The sequence below is a fragment of the Silene latifolia genome, chromosome 11 (genome assembly GCF_048544455.1).
Source record: "Silene latifolia isolate original U9 population chromosome 11, ASM4854445v1, whole genome shotgun sequence".
NCBI classification, from domain to species: Eukaryota; Viridiplantae; Streptophyta; class Magnoliopsida; order Caryophyllales; family Caryophyllaceae; genus Silene; species Silene latifolia.
The window spans coordinates 199,470,358-199,488,697 of NC_133536.1; positions in this window are offsets into that span (position 1 = coordinate 199,470,358).

The window sequence follows — 18,340 nt, forward strand, 5'->3', positions numbered from 1 at the left end:
GGATATATAAAGAATTCGAGCCATCGGTCATCAGCCAATAAAGCTCTGTCCACCATTGATGGTAAAAATTGATTAATTTCTTAATGTTTTTGATTGAAGAATGAGAGTTGTAATAGTTGATTGAATAATTTCGAGGGAGAAGATGATTAATTTGTATAAAGGAAGAAGATGGAGATCAGTAGTTAGAATAGGGAAGTAGTTATGGAAAAGAGGAATTACGTTTGATTTGTTTTAGGTTTGTTATTTTAGGATTTAATAATTGTATTAGAGAAAGACTAAAATAACCCTGGATGTACAATAACATTGTACATCCAGGTGTATAGTCTATGAACTGCCAAATACCCACTAACTCTGTGTTGCCGCGTAGCATGCACTATCAATCAATTGTGAGTGAGCGAGTCCATGTTATTTTGGACTGAAATTATCTGAATTGAACTGAAGTGAATTTAATGGAGTTAAAATGAACTAAACTGAACTGAATTGAAGGGATCTAAACTGAAATAAAATGAGTTAAAATTAACTCCATAAGAACAACATGACCTAAAAGAAGTATATATGTAAAACAAATCTCTCAATTATATAGGCATTGATAATTTTTAAAATATATGGAATTTTTAAATTCGGCCAAAATTGACAACGACTAAACACCTTCTAATTTTTAAGTGACGACAAGTAAATGTATTATTATAGGTAATTTAAGGAAGCACAAGTGTGTTTCGGCCAAAATAACCACTCAGACACGTCCCCAGCCGTGTGCTGCTGCTCCGTCCATCCTCGTTTTGCGTGCTTGCTTCATCTCGTCAACCCGTAATTTATTAGTTATTATATTTTATTTCGGAATTATTTTAATCTAATTTTATTCGTGATTCCCGTCAGTTTTATTAAAAAATTTACCCCCCATCTACACGTATCAGTTGCCTAGTGGTTTACCACCCCTGAGGGCATTGAGCATCACATAGACCTTGTGCCTAGTTCTGTACTCCCTAACAGGCCAGCTTACAGATGTGATCCCACAACAACCAAGGAACTGCATCATCAGATTGAAGAGTTAATGACAAAGGGATTTGTGAGGGAATCATTGAGTCCATGTGCAGTGCCTGCTTTACTAGTGCCTAAGAAAGATGGAACTTGGAGAATGTGTACTGATAGCAGGGCTATAAACAACATCACATTCAAATACAGGTTCCCTATTCCAAGGCTAGATGACATGTTAGATGAGCTCAGTGGGGCTCAGATCTTTTCAAAGATAGATCTCAGGCAAGGGTATCATCAGGTGAGGATAAGAGAAGGTGATGAATTGAAAACAACTTTCAAAAACCAAACATGGCCTGTATGAGTGGCTTGTCATGCCATTTGGTTTATCTAATGCTCCAAGCACCTTCATGAGGCTCATGACTAAAGTTCTAAGGCCTTGCCTTGGAAAGTTTGCTGTAGTGTACTTCGATGATATACTCATCTACAGCAACAGTCCATCTGAACATCTATTACATTTGGAGGCAATTTTTAGAATACTCAGGGAACAGAAGCTGTATGGGAAGCTCGAGAAATGTACCTTCATGGTCAATGAGGTTGCATTTCTGGGATATATTATATCAGGAAGAGGGATATCAGTTGATCAGGAGAAGATTAAGGCTATGCAAACATGGCCAGTCCCACAAACAATCACAGAAGTAAGGGGATTTCATGGTCTAGCATCGTTTTACAAGAGGTTCATTAAGAATTTCAGCTCAATTGTTGCACCAATCACTGAGTACATGAGAAAGGGAGACTTCCAATGGACTGAAGCTGCTCAGCAGTCTTTTGAGAAAATCAAAAAGCTAATGTGTGAGACTCCCATTCTAAAGCTGCCTGACTTTGAACAACTGTTTGAAGTAAAGTGTGATGCCAGTGGAGTTGGAATAGGAGCTGTCCTAATCCAAGGCCAGAGACCCGTGGCCTATTTCAGTGAGAAGTTAAATGGAGCCAAGCTGAAATATTCAATTTATGACAAGGAGTTCTATGCAATCATAAGGGGTTTTACACATTGGAGTCATTACCTGAAGCCTAAGCCATTTGTGTTGCATTCTGATCATGAGGCCCTAAAATACATCAATGGCCAACACAAGCTGAGCCATAAACATGCTAAGTGGGTAGAATTCCTACAAGCTTTCAACTTTTCAAGCAAATATAAGGAAGGGAAGCAGAATGTGGTAGTTGATGCCTTGTCAATGAGGCATTCTTTGTTGACTGTCATAAGTAACAAGGTCCTTGGGTTTGAATTCATGAAGGAGATGTATAAGGAGGACCCTGACTTCTCTGAGGAGTGGGTTGATTGTAACACCCCCATACTCCAAGTGCCTTACCAGGACCACTCAGGTATGAAGACATTACCATCTCGGTTACCCGAGGCAATGATAATCAAACAACAATAAAGAAACAACGTTTATTATAAATAGTTTAGCGAATAGTTACAATCCTCAAAACCAAACCAAAAGTACAATACATTATTTCAAAATGACTGTTCTAACTGAAATGTAAATGAACTAAAGGCTACAATGAAGACTCCTATCATCATGTCGTGGCATCCCAGCTATCCCCGTACTCATCTCAATACCTGCTCAATATCTGCTCACCATCCCCGAATGGATCACCGCAGGTTTACAAAACAACACCGGGGTCAGTACTAATCACACAACCAATATGTATAACGACAATAAGATGAACATACACCTAACATCACACACACACACAAACCAACCAACTTCCATCATCTCAATCTTGTTGTCCACCGGACCACCCACAGATGGGGGACCGCAGCCGTACCCACCAAATCCCCGCTCCACATAGTGAGCGATAAACCCTGTTCATTAATGTGCACATCCCCTTTCGTGGCGGGTTCCACAAAGGGCGAAACTAGGGCGTGAAGTCGATCCCCGCAAGTGACCCCACTCGGTAGAGGCCACGCCTCGCGAACCATCAACAAAGAATCACAACCACAAGCACAATACAATTATTATATCAAACAACCAAATACAACACATCAACCAATATCCCATTATGGGACTAATACGAGTAGAAATCCTACAGGTATGCACACAATCGACGGTCTCTCTTCTTTGAGTCAAAAAGCCTCTTCTATGAACCCTCCTCCTATCATATAACACATAGAGGCTACACATCACATACTACACATAAAAACCCCCAATCTCTAAATTAGGGTTTAACCAAATCAAGGGAAAAACAATAAAAAGGGTACGTGGCAAGGAACTCAACGATACGAATAACGACAAGAACTGACCGTCTGAACTCCGGGAATTGCTAAGAATGCGATTAGGAAGATGAACTTGTTGCTTTCTCTCTTAAACAGGGTTTTAGGTTTTGTAAAAGTGATTTAAAACAATGACGACGATACTTAAATACCTTAATCGCATAATTAACAAAACCCGAGAAAACTCCCCGTAAAACCGGACACTCGATCGAGTACCCAAGGTACTCGATCGAGTACCCCCTTACTCGATCGAGTACCCCAGCTACTCGATCGAGTACCCAACAGTCGAAACTATTTTATTTCGCAACTTACCCTTACTCGACAGAGTAAGGGCTACTCGATAGAGTACCCCAAGACTTATAAATACGGAGTATTACAGTCTTCCCTCCTTAAAAGGAACTTCGTCCCCGAAGTTCAAACCACTACTAACCAAAGTTACTCCCACAACATTCCCGACTCAAAAGCCAAACAAAATTCAACATAAAACATGATACTAACCCAACTCATCCCGACAAACATCCCGACACAAAATATAAAAGGGGTATAAAACTCTTAAAAACTGCTCGCGATCATCTCCTACCCCCCTAAAAGAAACAAGGTTACGTCCCCGTAACCATACATACCTGATCAAAAGGAAAGGGTAACGCTCTTTCATAGCTTCCTCTGGCTCCCATGTAGCTTCCTCGGTCTCGTGGTTAGACCACAGGATCTTAAGCAAAACTGTCTCACCACTCCTAGTCTTTCTAACCTTTCGGTCTAGAATCGCTTAGGCACCTCCGGATATGATAAGGACTCATCTAGCTCTAAGCTCTCTGCCTCCAACACATGTGACGGATCACTCACATACTTCCGCAAATTGCGATACATGGAACACATTATGCACTCTTTCTAACGCAGCTGGTAAAGCCGGACGATAAGCAACTTCCCCAACTCGCTCTAAGATCTCATAAGGCCCTATAAACTTCCGACTTAGCTTGCCTTTCTTCCCAAATCTCATAACCCCACGCATAGGAGACACTTTCAAAAGAACTTTGTCCCCACTTGAAACTCTATGTCCCGATGATGTAGATCTCGCATAACTCTTTTGTCGATCCGGGCTGCTCTCATCCGTTCCCCGATCATCTTAATCTGTTCCACCATCTCATGCACCATCTCTGGTCCTAAAACCACTTTGCCTCGACTATCGTCCCAACAGATTGGACTTCTACACCTCCTCCCATACAAAGCCTCAAACGGTGCCATACCATACCTATTATCTTTGGTGTGATAAGCTGTTATTGTAAGAAAATTCTATCAAGTCCAGCCTCTGCTCCCAGTTACCACCAAAATCCATCACACAAGCTCGCAACATATCCTCAAGTGTCTTGATTGTTCTCTCAGTCTACCCGTCTGTCGCGGGATGAAATGCTGTACTCATCTTCAAAGTTGTTCCCAAAGATTCCTGAAACTCCTTCCAAAACCTCGATATAAACCTCGCATCTCTGTCAGACACTATGTCCTTAGGGACTCCATGTAACTTAAGCACGTTCTTTCGATAGGCCATAGCCAATTGTGCCTTAGTCCATGTATCTTTCATTGGAACAAAGTGAGCTGACTTGGTCAGACGATCCACTATCACCCAAATCATGTTGTTACCTTGTTGACTCTTTGGCAAACCCACAATGAAATCCATGGAAATGGATTCCCACTTCCACTCAGGCACCTCTAAAGACTGAATCTTACCTTGTGATCGTCGCTGTTCACCCTTAACTCTCTGGCATGTCAAACAACGGGACACAAACTCAGCTGTCTCTTTCTTCATCCCAGGCCACCAAAACGTTTTCTTCAAATCCTTGTATAGCTTGTCTCCACCTGGATGAACTGAATATGGTGTGCAATGCGCCTCTGTCATGATTGTCTTTTTCAACTCCTCGTCATTAGGAACACACCACCTACCATCAAACCTCAAGCTACCATCTGTATGAATAGAAAATCGGGACACTGTCCCTTTCTCTACTCCAGCTCTCCACTCCACTATCTTAGGATCCAAAGCCTGCTTATCCCGAATATCATCATAAAACTCCAGATGTACTGTCATATCACCCATGGCATCTCCTTTCTGCATCATATGTATCCCAAAACTCGCTACCTCATCCCTCAGCCTCATCAAAGATAGAGTTGTACACAAGGAATGTACACTCTTCCTACTCAAAGCATCAGCAACAACATTGGCCTTCCCTTCATGGTAGATAATCTCCATGTCGTAATCGCCAATCAACTCCATCCACCTCCTCTGTCTCATGTTCAACTCCTTCTGCGTGAAGATGTACTTGAGACTCTTGTGATCAGAAAATACCTTAAAGATTGCTCCATAAAGGTAATGTCTCCAAATCTTGAGAGCAAACACCACTGCACCCAACTCCAGATCATGAGTAGGGTAGTTCTCCTCATAAGGCTTCAATTGCCTAGAAGCATAGGCAATCACTTTGACATTCTGCATCAACACACATCCCAGCCCATTCTTCGAGGCATCTGTATAAACCTCAAAGTTCTCGCTCCCTTCAGGTAATGCTAAGACAGGAGCTGTGGTCAAACGCTCCTTTAGTGTTTGGAACGCCGTCTCACAACTCTCATCCCAACGAAACCTGTTCTCTTTCCTCATCAACGCTGTCATCGGTCTGGCTATCTTGGAGAAATCTTTCACGAACCGTCTGTAGTATCCAGCTAAACCCAAGAAACTCCTAACCTCAGCAACATTCTTCGGTGCTTCCCACTTTGTCACTGCCTCAATCTTCGCCGGATCCACAGCTACCCCATCTTTAGAGATTACATGCCCCAGAAAAGCAACTTTCTCTAACCAGAACTCACACTTGGACAGCTTAGCATACAACTCATGATCCCTCAAAGTCTGCAACACGATCCTCAGATGCTCCTCATGCTCCTCCTTAGTCTTAGAGTAGACTAAGATATCATCGATAAACACCACTACAAACTGGTCCAAGAACTGTCTGAAGATTCTATTCATCAAATCCATAAACACTGCCGGCGCATTAGACAACCCAAACGGCATCACCACATACTCATAATGGCCATACCTTGACGTGAAAGTTGTCTTTGGTATGTCCACCTCTCTAATCTTCACCTGATGGTACCCCGACCTCAAATCAATCTTAGAAAAGACTGTTGCACCGCTCAACTGATCAAACAGGTCATCTATCCTTGGCAAAGGATACTTGTTCTTTATCGTCACACGGTTCAGCTCCCTGTAATCTATGCATAACCTCAAACTCCCATCTTTCTTCTTCACGAAAAGAACTGGTGCTCCCCACGGCGATACACTTGGTCTAATGTATCCCTTCTCTATCAGATCATCCAACTGTTTCCTAAGTTCCTCCATCTCCTTAGGACCCATACGGTACGGTGCCTTAGAGATTGTCCCCGTCTCTGGCTTCAACTCAACGGTGAAATCTATCTCCCTCTTCGGTGGTAACCCCGGAATCTCCTCTGGAAAAACATCTGCAAATTCCCCCACCACTGGTATCTCATCAACTGCCGGGCTCTCTATCCGATCATCTCTCACATGGCACAAGATCAGCGGACATCCCTTCCTCAGATAAGACTTCAAGGTGACAGCTGCAATCAACTTAACTTTGGGTTTGACTAGAAACCCACGATAAGACACACTAACACCCTTAGGACCTCTTAAAGACACTTTCTTTTGATGACAGTCTATCTTAGCTTTATACTTTCCTAACCAATCTATCCCAACTATCATCTCAAAACCGTTAAAAGGAAATTCTAGCAAGTCTACAGGGAAATCAACTTGCCCAACTATCAAAGATACATCCCTGAAAAATCTCCCACACGATACAGACTCACCCGAAGGTATGAAAACTTGCTCACTAACAGACTCGTATACTCTCAAACCCAACTGTTTTACATGACTCGAAGACACAAACGACTGAGAAGCCCCCGAATCAAACAAAACAAAGGTAGGAATACCATTAACAAGGAATGTACTGGGTGATAACGTGCGCATCTTCCTCAGCTGCTTTCTTCTCCATCATGAATAACTTGCCACTGGTCTTCTGCCCACCTCCCTGGACAGTGCTAGCTGATGCGGTCGGCTTAGCACCCGACCCTTGATTGTTGTTGTTGTTGTTCGCTGGTGTTTTCGATAAAATTACCGCCGTTGCGGTTGCCTCCACTCTGGTAACTCGACTCCCGGTTTGGCCATGATCCGGCCCGGTCCATTTGCTCGCGAAGCTCGCGCGGTCTCCGAAAGATCCCGGTGCACTTGTGCACTCATGTCTCTTGTGGCCTACACCACCACAATAGCGAGTAACTCCCCAACTATTACTCACACTCCCACGGCCACGCCCAAAGGAAGCCCCACACTAAACTCGGACCCGGAAGAAAATCCCTTAGGCTGATTGTGGTTGCCTTTCTTGTGATTCGATTGGCCACCACCCTCACTCTCGGACTTCCTCTTCTCGCCACCTAACCTCTCCCGAGCCATCTCCACCACCTCTCGGCTCTCCCGGCTCTCTCATAAGCTTCCTTAACATCTGTAAGGATTCCCACGGGTAACTTATCCATAATCTTAGGGGTCAACCCCTCTCAAACCTCAATGCCGATTCTCCTCACTCAAACCCATATCCTCGGCATACCTCGACTTCTCATTGAACGACTGTAGTACTCGCCACAGACATCTCAGCGATCATCTTAAAACCATCAAACTCTTCTCTCATCTTACTCCTCACATGTTCCGGTACAAACTCCTTCCTCACCACCCTACGAAACTCCTCCCAAGGTATAGCAGGTAAGCCTTGGCTTGTATATATCTCCTTAGCACTCACTTTCACCTGAATCCCACCACTTGCCTGCTTTGCCTCCCTTAGATAGAACGCGGCTTGTTCCACTCTCATCTCATCGGGACAATGAACCAAGTCTAAGATGTTCTCCATCTCTCTCAGCCAACTATCAAGAAGGTTAGGTTCCCCAACCCCCTTGTATTCTTTCGGGTTAAACCTCGCAATGTAAAGGCTGATTTTTGAATGATCAACCTCCTTCTCCTTATCCTTATTCTTGTCTTCATTCACTTTCTTTAGGGTCTCGATAAGAGCATCCTGGTGCTCTAACATCTTAACGATGTCATCCACGGTCATAAGCTCAGCTCTCGCATACAAAGCAGTTCTCTTGGGCGGCATCTTGAAACTATACATATATAAGAAAGGGTAGACATGAACATACGTACTAAACCTCAAAACACGAAAACACGCCACCCAGAACCCACTCGATCGAGTTCCCAAACACACTCGATCGAGTAACAGGCTACTCGATCGAGTGCCCCACGTACTCGATCGAGTACCCAAACATCAGACCCCAAACAGACCTTCTGATCTCTTACCTACTCGATCGAGTATCCAGGCTACTCGATCGAGTGACCCCCTACTCGATCGAGTACCCCTAGTTACTCGATCGAGTGCCCCAAAACTCGATTCTGGACTCAAAATCGCCAAAAACCCACCCGATCGAGTCAGTCCCACTCGATCGAGTAACACTAATTCGTAAGAGCTACCCGCATGTTACGTCATATGCTAACATGCTAAACTTTATGAACCACATTATATCATAATAAACATGCTACGCATCTTTTCTACTATCTATGAAATCATTTCATCATATTATTAAATGCCACATTGTAAATCATCCAACATGTTATCATTTCATCAACAAATTCCCACATATCACCATTTTCTTTCACATGCCCAACTTCCTACTTCAACACCCAACAATTAACACTTTTCACCACATCCGTACACAAGCTAACCAAACACACATACGACTCGACAAACACTTCCCCCATGTGACCGGTTCAAAGTTGTAGGGCGACCCCTGCGACTTTAAGACGTCTCCCAAGCCTTTGCACTAGCTCCTACAACTTTTACCCCGAGTTCATTTTAATTGACTCCCTATGTTCATTAGGTTCATTAGTTACAGGTTTTAGGATCGTCGCTCTGATACCATTTGTAACACCCCCATACTCCAAGTGCCTTACCAGGACCACTCAGGTATGAAGACATTACCATCTCGGTTACCCGAGGCAATGATAATCAAACAACAATAAAGAAACAACGTTTATTATAAATAGTTTAGCGAATAGTTACAATCCTCAAAACCAAACCAAAAGTACAATACATTATTTCAAAATGACTGTTCTAACTGAAATGTAAATGAACTAAAGGCTACAGCGGAAGACTCCTATCATCATGTCGTGGCATCCCAGCTATCCCCGTACTCATCTCAATACCTGCTCAATATCTGCTCACCATCCCCGAATGGATCACCGCAGGTTTACAAAACAACACCGGGGTCAGTACTAATCACACAACCAATATGTATAACGACAATAAGATGAACATACAGCCTAACTGTCACACACACACACAACCAACCAACTTCCATCATCTCAATACTGACTGTCCACTAGACCAGCCCTGCCAGTGGGGGACCGCAGCCGTACCCACCAAATCCCCGCTCCACATAGTGAGCGATAAACCCTGTCCATTAATGTGCACATCCCCTTTCGTGGCGGGTTCCACGAAGGGCGAAACTAGGGCGTGAAGTCGATCCATAGTGACCCCACTCAGCCGAGGCCACGCCTCGCGAACCATCAACAGCAATCACAACCACAAGCACAGTACAATTATTATATCAAACAACCAAATACAACACATCAACCAATATCCCATTATGGGACTAATACTGAGTAGGAAATCCTACCTGGTATGCACACAATCGACGGTCTCTCTCCTTTGAGTCAAAAAGCCTCTTCTATGAACCCTCCTCCTATCATATAACACATAGAGGCTACACATCACATACTACACATAAAAACCCCCAATCTCTAAATTAGGGTTTAACCAAATCAAGGGAAAAACAATAAAAAGGGTACGTGGCAAGGAACTCAACGATACGAATAACGACAAGAACTGACCGTCTGAACTCCGGGAATTGCTAAGAATGCGATTAGGAAGATGAACTTGTTGCTTTCTCTCTTAAACAGGGTTTTAGGTTTTGTAAAAGTGATTTAAAACAATGACGACGATACTTAAATACCTTAATCGCATAATTAACAAAACCCGAGAAAACTCCCCGTAAAACCGGACACTCGATCGAGTACCCAAGGTACTCGATCGAGTACCCAAGGTACTCGATCGAGTACCCCCTTACTCGATCGAGTACCCCAGCTACTCGATCGAGTACCCAACAGGTCAGAAACTATTTTATTTCGCAACTTACCCTTACTCGACAGAGTAAGGGCTACTCGATAGAGTACCCCAAGACTTATAAATACGGAGTATTACATTGATCTCACAGAGGGAGGCTCAACTCAGGGTAAGATATATATGATGCAAGAAGGGTTTCTGTTTCATGGTAACAAGTTGTGTGTGCCAGGGGGATCCTACAGGGATTTAATGATAAGGGAAGTCCATTCAGAAGGATTAGGGGGACGTTTTGGTGTTCAGAAAACCCTAGAGATCTTACAGGATCAGTTCTATTGGCCTAGAATGATGGGTGATGTTCAGGCAGTCCTTAGAAGGTGCTCAGCTTGCCAGAAAGCCAAGAGCTCCTTCCAAGCAGGACCCTACACTCCACTGCCTGTCCCTGATAAGCCTTGGGAAGATGTGAGCCTTGATTTCATTGTGGCACTACCTAGGACATAGAGAGGCAAAGACTCAATCATGGTGGTTGTGGATAGGTTCAGTAAAATGGCTCACTTCATAGCCTGCAAGAAAACTGAGGATGCTGCTAGTGTAGCTGAGCTATATCTCAAGGAGATTGTGAGACTCCATGGGATTCCTAAGACAATTGTATCAGACAGGGATACAAAATTTATGAGCTACTTCTGGAAGACCCTATGGAAGCTGCTGAAGACAAAGCTTTTGTTCAGTATCTCCCACCATCCACAGAAAGATGGCCAAACTGAGGTCACTAACAAAACTTTGGGGAACATTCTAAGATGCATAGTTAGTAAGACTTTGAAGGATTGGGATTTAAAGCTAGCTGCAGCTGAATTTGCATTCAACAGAGCACCATCTACTGCTACTGGTCACAGTCCTTTTGAGATAGTCTATGGGGTTAATCCACTTATGCCCTTGGACTTGTCTTCTGTCCCAAGGGAAGAGATCAGTGCTGATGCCAAGAGAACAGCTGAACAACTGCTGAAGCTGCATGAGATTGTAAGGAAACAAATTGAAAGGTCCAATGAGCTGTATAAGAAACAATCCAAGAAGCCTAGGAAGAAGAAGGAGTTTGAGGCAGGAGATCTGGTTTGGCTACACCTCAGAAAAGAAAGGTTCCCTTCCAAAAGAAAGAACAAGCTTATGCCTAGAGCAGATGGGCCATTTGAGGTCTTGGTAAGAATTGGTCCAACTGCTTATAGAATTGACTTGCCAGGGGACTATGAGGTTCATGGTACATTCAATGTGGGTGACCCAAGTCCATTCTATGAAGATTCTGAGGGAGAGGAGGATCCAGGCTTGAGGTCAAGCCCTGTTCAACCAGGGGGGTTGCAGCAGGAGCTGGTAACCTGGCTAAAAAATTTTTTGTGACTGATCAGGCACAAGCAAAGCACCCTCATGTTCCTCCAGAGATGCCAGGCACAATTCAAACCAGTAATATCACTCAGGCAACCTCAACTGCCAGTCCAGCTTTATCAGGCCACAAGAACAGCAGCCAGGCTAGCCACCAGCAGCTACCTTGGCCAGCTGAATCCTTGTTCAACTAGACACAAATTAATCCTAAGGAGCCAGGCCAAATTCCTACAGCATTGCACAAAAATTCAGGCTGAAAAGATAGTTGCAGGAGGGTAAATCAGATAAAGTAAAGTTGCCATTTTTGGCCAAACAAGGGAAAAAACTCTCAACCAAGAAGATCTTGGCCTGTTCAGCATTCATTTTATAGAGCCTTGAGCCACAGAAGATGCCTGCACCAAAGCCATTTGACCTTCAACAACCAGCCAAAGGTTTCAGCAGCCAAGGACAACATGTCACTATCAACCTGCAGCTTTTTTTGTTCTTGTTCAGTTTGCTTTAACTTCTTTTGTATCCGTTGTAAAATAAGTCCACCACTCTTGTTTGCTTTCTAAATTTAATCCTGGCCCTTAGATGGAGTTGTCTAGGGTTTATCATGTACTGAAAACTTCACAGGAAGGCCTATATAAGGACCATTCCTCAGTCTGTTTTACTCAGACTTTGATTAATGAAAAACCTTGAGATTTCTCTCAAAATTTGCAAATCTTATTAACTTTGCCGAGTCTTAGTTGTAAGTCAGACTTAATATCTTCTTGTACTTACTTAGAAGGTGATTAAGGATCTGTGGTGCTACTTAGAATAGGTATGTGCTTGCTTGAGCTATTTTAAGTGCATTGTCTGGTTAAGCTTGAATTGATTCTGTGCTTGCTTGAACAATTCAGTCTTAATCTCCCTAAATTATTAAGTTTAATCTAAGTGCTTTCTTGAGAATAAATTTGATAATTATATCCCCCAGTGTGTCCAGAAAATATCACAAAAACAGTCACAAGAGTCTTTTAGAGGAAACTGTCTGAGATTCCAATTATTTCAGTCTGGTTTCCTATTTATTTAAAATACTTAGAGTGTAAGTAAAATTCTGAGATTTGGTACAGTTTGAGTATGTCCTCTTAATTAAATTGTCACCAAGTTTCATAATTTTTCAAGACCATTTGCTAATTTTATCAAATTTCCCTAGTTTATTGCATTCCCTGAAAATCACTCTTTTGCCTGATTCAGGGTTTGCTCAAATTGTGTCTGTCCTCATAGTTTACACTGCAATTTGTCCTTGTTCATTAGTCATTGTGACTCGTTGGGTTGTTCTAGTTCATTAGTCATTGTGACTCGTTGTTTAAATCATTTATCCTTGTTCATTAGTCTTTTTGACTCGTTGTGTAATTCATTTGTCCTTATTAATTAGTGCTTGTGAATCGTTGTGTGAATCATTTGTCCTTGTTCATTAATCCGTGTGACTCATTGTGTGAATCATTTGTCCTTATTCATTAGTACCTTTGATTCCTTATATAAATCATTTGTCCTTGTTAATTAGTCCTTGTGACTCTTTGTGAACCATTTGTCCTTGTTCATTAGTCATTGTGACTCGTTGTGTAAATCATTTGTTCTAGTTCATTAGTCATTGTGACTCGTTGTTTAACTCATTTGTTATAGTTCATTAGTCATTGTGACTCGTTGTGTGAATCATTTGTCATTGTTAATTAGTCCTTGTGACTCGTTGTGTGAATCATTTGTCCTTGTTTATTAGTCCTTGTGACTCCTTGTGTAAATCATGTGTTCTAGTTCATTAGTCATTATGACTCGTTGTTTAAATCATTTATCCTTGTTCATTAGTCCCTTTGACTCGTAGTGTAAATCATTTGTCCTTATTAATTAGTCCTTGTGAATCGTTGTGTGAATTATTTGTCCTTGTTCATTAGTCCTTGTGACTCGTTGTGTGAATCATTTGTCCTTGTTCATTAGTACCTTTGATTCCTTGTGTAAATCATTTGTCCTTGTTAATTAGTCCTTGTTACTCGTTATGAACCATTTGTCCTTGTTAATTACTTATTGTGACTAGTTGTGTAAACCATTTGTCCTAGTTCATTAGTCATTATGACTCGTTGTTTAAATCATTTGTTCTAGTTCATTAGTCATTATGACTTGTTGTGTGAATCATTTGTCCTTGTTAATTAGTCCTTGTGACTCATTGTGTGAATCATTTGTCCTTGTTCATTAGTCCTTGTGACTCATTGTGTAAATCATTTGTTCTAGTTTATTAGTCATTGTGACTCGTTGTGTGAATCATTTGTCCTTGTTCATTAGACCTTGTGGATCATTGTGTGAATTATTTGTCGTTGTTCATTAGTACCTTTGACTCCTTGTGTAAATCATTTGTCCTTGTTAATTAGTCCTCGTGACTCGTTGTGAACCATTTATCCTTGTTCATTAGTCATTGTGACTCGTGTAAATAATTTGTTCTAGTTCATTAGTCATTATGACTCGTTGTTTAAATCATTTGTTCTAGTTCATTTGTCATTGTGACTCATTGTGTGAATCATTTGTCCTTTTTCATTAGTCCTTGTGACTCGTTGTTTAAATCATTAGTTCTAGTTCATTAGCCATTGTGACTCGTTGTGTGAATAATTTGTCCTTGTTCATTATTTCTTGTGACTCGTTGTGTAAATCATTTGTTGTATTTCATTAGTCATTGTGACTTGTTGTGTGAATCATTTGTCCTTGTTCATTATTTCTTGTGACTCATTGTGTAAATCATTTGTTCTAGTTCATTAGTCATTATGACTCGTTGTTTAAATCATTATCCTTGTTCATTAATCCCTTTGACTCGTTGTCTAAATCATTTGTCCATTATAATTAGTCCTTGTGACTCGTTGTGTGAATCATTTGTCCTTGTTCATTAATCCTTGTGACTCATTGTGTGAATCATTTGTCCTTGTTCATTAGTACCTTTGATTCCTTGTGTAAATTATTTGTCCTAGTTAATTAGTCCTTGTAACTCGTTGTGAACCACTAGCCCTTGTTCACTAGCCATTGTGACTCGTTCTGTAAATCATTTGTTCTAGTTCATTAGTCATTGTGACTCGTTGTTTAAATCATTTTTTCTAGTTCATTTGTCATTGTGACTCGTTGTGTGAATCATTTGTCCTTGTCAATTAGTCCTTGTGACTCGTTGTGTGAATCATTTGTCCTTGTTCATTAGTCCTTGTGACTCGTTGTGTAAATCATTTGTTCTAGTTCTTTAGTCCTTGTGACTCGTTGTTTAAATCATTTATCTTTGTTCATTAGTCCCTTTGACTCGTTGTGTAAATCATTTGTCCTTATTAATTCGTCCTTGTGAATTGTTGTGTGAATTGTTTGTCCTTGTTCAGTAGTCCTTGTGACTCGTTGTGTGAATCATTTGTCCTTGTTCATTAGTACCTTTGATTCCTTGTGTAAATCATTTGTCCTTGTTAATTAGTCCTTGTGACTCATTGTGAACCATTTGTCCTTGTTCATTAGTCATTGTGACTCGTTGTTTAAATCATTTGTTCTAGTTCATTAGTCATTATGACTCGTTGTGTGAATCATTTGCCCTTGTTCATTTGTCCTTGTGACTCGTTGTTTAGATCATTTGTTCTAGTTCATTAGTTTTGTGACTCGTTGTGTGAATCATTTGTCGTTGTTCATTATTTCTTGTGACTCATTGTGAAAATCATTTGTCCTTGTCTATTAGTCCCTTTGACTCCATATGTAAATAATTTGTCCTTATTAATTAGTCCTTGTGAATTGTTGTGAACCATTTGTCCTTGTTCATTAGTCATTGCGACTCGTTGTGTAAATAATTTGTTCTAGTTCATTAGTCATTGTGACTCGTTGTTTAAATCATTTGTTCAAGTTCATTAGTCACTGTGATTCGTTGTGTGAATCATTTGTACTTGTTCATTATTCCTTGTGACTCGTACTGTGAATCATTTGTTCTTATTAATTAGTCCTTGTGAATCGTTGTGTGAATCATTTGTCCATGTTAATTAGTCCTTGTGACTCGTTGTGTGAATCATTTGTCCTTGTTCAGTAGTACCTTTAATTCCATGTGTAAATCATTTGTCCTTGTTAATTAGTCCTTGTGACTCCTTGTGAACCATTTGTCCTTTTTCATTAGTCATTGTGACTCGTTGTGTAAATCATTTGTTCTAGTTCATTAGTCATTGTGACTCGTTGTTTAAATTATTTGTTCTAGTTCATTAGTCATTGTGACTCGTTGTGTGAATCATTTGTCCATGTTCATTAGTCATTGTGACTCGTTGTTTAAATCATTTATCCTTGTTCATTAATCCCTTTGACTCGTTGTGTAAATCACTTGTCCTTTATAATTAATCCTTGTGAGTCGTTGTGTGAATCATTTGTCCTTGTTCATTAATCCTTGTGACTCATTGTGTGAATCATTTGTCCTTGTTCATTAGTACCTTTGATTCCTTGTGTAAATCATTTGTCCTTGTTAATTAGTCCTTGTAACTTATTGTCAACCGTTTGTTCTTGTTCATTAGTCATTGTGACTCGTTGTGTAAATCATTTGTTCTTGTTCATTTGTCTTTGTGACTCGTTGTGTGAATCATTTGTCCGTGTTAATTAGTTCTTGTGACTCGTTGTGTGAATCATTTGTCCTTGTTCATTAGTCCTTCTGACTCGTTGTGTAAATCATTTGTTCTAGTTCATTAGTCATTGTGACTCGTTGTTTATATCATTTATCCTTGTTCATTAGTTCCTTTGACTCGTTGTGTAAATCATTTGTCCTTATTAATTAGTCCTTGTGAATCGTTGTGTGAATCATTGGTCCTTACTCATTAGTCCTTATGACTCGTTGTGTGAATCATTTGTCCTTGTTCATTAGTACCTTTGATTCCTTGTGTAAATCATTTGTCCTTGTTAATTAGTCCTTGTGACTCGTTGTGAACCATTAGTCCTTGTTCATTAGTCATTGTGACTCGTTGTTTAAATCATTTGTTCTAGTTCATTAGTCATTGTGACTCGTTGTGTGAATCATTTGTCCTTGTTCATTTGTCCTTGTGACTCGTTGTTTAAATCATATGTTCTAGTTCATTAGTTTTGTGACTCGTTGTGTGAATCATTTGTCGTTGTTCATTATTTTTTGTGACTCATTGTATGAATCATTTGTCCTTATCTATTAGTCCCTTTGACTCCATATGTAAATCATTTGTCCTTATTAATTAGTCCTTGTGAATTGTTGTGAACTATTTGTCCTTGTTCATTAGTCATTGTGACTCGTTGTGTAAATTTTTTGTTCTAGTTCATTAGTCATTGTGACTCGTTGTTTAAATCATTTGTTCTAGTTCATTAGTCATTGTGACTCGTTGTGTGAATCATTTGTACTTGTTAATTATTCCTTGTGACTCGTATTGTGAATCATTTGTTATTATTAATTAGTCCTTGTGAATCGTTGTGTGAATCATTTGTCCATGTTAACTAGTCCTTGTGACTCGTTATGTAAATCATTTGTCCTTGTTCATTAGTACCATTGATTCCATGTGTAAATCATTTGTCCTTGTTAATTAGTCCTTGTGACTCCTTGTGAACCATTTGTCCTTTTTCATTAGTCATTGTGACTCGTTGTGTAAATCATTTGTTCTAGTTCATTAGTCATTGTGACTCGTTGTTTAAATCATTTGTTCTAGTTCATTAGTCATTGTGACTCGTTGTGTGAATCATTTGTCCATGTTAATTAGTCATTGTGACTCGTTGTTTAAATCATTTATCCTTGTTCATTCATCCCTTTGACTCGTTGTGTAATTCATTTGTCCTTATTAATTAGTGCTTGTGAATCGTTGTGTGAATCATTTGTCCTTGTTCATTAATCCTTGTGACTCATTGTGTGAATCATTTGTCCTTGTTCATTAGTACCTTTGATTCCTTGTATAAATCATTTGTCCTTGTTAATTAGTCCTTGTGACTCGTTGTGAACCATTTGTCCTTGTTCATTAGTCATTTTAACTCGTTGTGTAAATCATTTGTTCTAGTTCATAAGTCATTGTGACTCGTTGTTTAAATCATTTGTTATAGTTCATTAGTCATTGTGACTCGTTGTTTAAATCTTTTATCTTTGTTCATTAGTATCTTTGACTCGTTGTTTAAATCATTTGTCCTTATTAATTAGTCCTTGTGAATCGTTGTGTGAATCATTTGTCCTTGTTCATTAGTCCTTGTGACTCGTTGTGTGAATCATTTGTCCTTTTTTATTAGTCCTTGTGACTCCTTGTGTAAATCATGTGTTCTAGTTCATTAGTCATTGTGACTCGTTGTTTAAATCATTTATGCTTGTTCATTTGTCCCTTTGACTCGTTGTGTAAATCATTTGTCCTTATTAATTAGTCCTTGTGAATCGTTGTGTGAATTATTTGTCCTTGTTCATTAGTCCTTGTGACTCGTTGTGTGAATCATTTGTCCTTGTTCATTAGTACCTTTGATTCCTTGTGTAAATCATTTGTCCTTGTTAATTAGTCCTTGTTACTCATTGTGAACCATTTGTCCT